Here is a 2,638-nt window from a genome sequence, read left to right as displayed (position 1 = left end):
TTAACTGTTTTCATTCGTAAATTTGTTAAATATATTTAATAAAAATTCAATTTTAATTTTGGGGTCCATGTATTTTTTAAACATAAAGTGGAATGTAAGTGCTTTGAGTCCTGCATTTTTCTGTGCCTGTGCAATTCCCTCTAGATTATATTATACTTCTCAACGTCATCTAATCATTTTGCTTTCATTTCTATTTTAAAATTTTACATCCCAACCCTTAATGGGAAATTTTCAACACCACAGCTAAGGTACTCTTGAAATTAATGCCCCCCAGAGAGGTATCCAATTTATCAGTCAGATCCCTGCAAGTATAGATCATGGTGAAATGCTAATGCAAGCAATTTAATTTTTTCTTTAAAACAAAAATGTCGCTATATGGAAAAATCCCATATTTTCATCACCAAACCCCTTCCATCCACCAAACACAACCAATTTCTGACCCAAAATAGCAAATTGATAGGAAAAAAGGTAACCAGTCAGAAAAACCAAATGGCAGATGTACCTTAGTCCTTTTTTCTTTTTTTCTTTTTTGGCTTTTTTGTATGAAAGTCATATTATAGGGAAGGGGGCAAAGTTGAGGTTGGGGAACATATATCCAATAACCAAGGAGTAGAGATGGGCCAAACAGTCACGCCCACAAGTGACTGGGCCTTCTTGGCTAGGAAATCAGCTTCATTATTGATTTTCCTAGGAATGTAAAAAAAATTATATTGAGAAAAAACTTGCTGAAGATGCAAAATATCAACAACAATAGAGTCCACCATAGTTGGTCTAATTTTACTAGGCTGTTGTATATAGGTTAGCACCTCACTACAACCAGGTTCAACAATAACTCTCTCCAAATCTTCACTTATCCCATAGAGCAAGGAGGAGTGAATCACCAAGGCCTCTCCTTATAGGACAGATACGCCTCTGGCAGATTCTGATACAGCAACAAGGGGTTGACCCAAGTGATTTCTTATAAGAAAGCCCAAGCCCAGATTCCGATCCACTTTGCTGAAAGTCATATCGTAGGTAATTTATGCCAACCTGGGTCGGGCTTCTCCTAGTGGGCATGTGTTAAGGATGGAACTGTAGACAATGTGTCCCTCTGATGGGCAGCCAGTCTTGTTGATGACCAGAACTCCTCGTGGGGCTTCATTGGCACATGAAGCTACATCAATTAAGGTCTGAAAATGTTATTGTTTATGGCAAGCCACAAGTACCAGCAAAGAAAGGAAACATGGCTCGTGAATTTCCTACCCTCCTCTTTGCCTTTGGGGGTGACTTTGGGTAAGCTTTCCAGCCACTTTGCACAGGTTAGTTCTGATCCTATTGGAAGGATATAGTGGAAATCACTAGAGAACCACATTGTTCTTGCGAAAGAACAGTCTTGCAAAAGATGTGTTGCATCCTCATTCTTCTGACAACCACAGCAGCAATGTATATCTACTAGTATTTTCCTTTGAGCTAAACCAACAACAATAGGTAAGCCCTCTACGCAAACTCTCCAAATAAAGTGTTGGATTTTAGGTAGAGTCTTAATCTGTCAAATGCTTTTCCATACTGACTTTGGTACCAGATATCAGCATGGTATGGAAGGGGTGGTATGTTGGCTTTGCAATCTCATTTGATATTCATTTGATAATGCATGATAAGTTGATTTTACTGAAAATTCACCTATCTTAGACGCTCCCCATATCTATTTGTCTTTGGTGAGGGAAAATGCTCAATTTGATATTCCTAATACCTATGGCATCCGAGGGGTGAAAGAAAGTGGCAAGTAGGTCTTCTCTCCAGCTTCTATTTTTGTGATCTATAAGCTTCGAAACCCAATATAAGATGCAAGTTGTTGGCTTGGGGTATCGTAAAGTACCTCCCGGTAGGGTGTCTACCCATATCTTCCCAAATACGGATGCAATCACCTTTCTCCACCTTCCATATCAAGTGTTTCTAAGAATTTCTTTACCTTCCATGATACTCCTTCAAACCCAAGAAGGTTGTTGTTCCACATTTGCATTGAGAGATTGTACATATAGGAAGTAGATAGCTTTAGTAAACTGTGCCCATAGTGAGTTAGGTTGTGTCCACAGTCCATATGCTACTTTGGTGAGTAAGGCCAAATTTTGTCACCATGGATCCCTAAAAACCAAGCCACCTTCTTCTTTAGATAAACATAGTCTCTCCCAAGACACCCAGTGTATCTTTGATTTACCTCCTTCGGTTCCCCAATAAAAGTTGGCTGAGCTTCTTTTGATATCATAATCAGTAGCCTTAAGAATCTTAAAATGAGAACTAACAAATTGAGGTAGGGCAAAGGCAATAGACTTTAGCATAATGTCTTTCCTAGTATTTCCAACTCTCCATCTTAGATTGTATTCTTTCTTTTAATTAAGTAAAAGTCTTGACTTTGGAGCCCCCAATTTATGGTGGTAGTCCAAGATATTTAGATGGTTCTTTATTGTATGAAACTTTCAAAATTCTTGAGAGCCACCTTTTAAACTTGGCTGGGGTATTTGGGCTAAAGATAATGCTTGATTTTTTCCATATTTATACCTTGTCCACTACTCTTACAATAAAGATGAAGTGCATCCTTCAAATTATATATGTTTGCCAAATTAACCTTAGAAAAGAGTAAGGCATCATCTGCAAATAGTAA

The sequence above is a fragment of the Hakea prostrata genome, chromosome 5 (assembly GCF_041222555.1).
Source record: "Hakea prostrata isolate BN-2017 chromosome 5, UWA_Hpros_2, whole genome shotgun sequence".
Lineage (NCBI taxonomy): Eukaryota > Viridiplantae > Streptophyta > Magnoliopsida > Proteales > Proteaceae > Hakea > Hakea prostrata.
Note: the sequence above shows the minus strand (reverse complement) of the source record.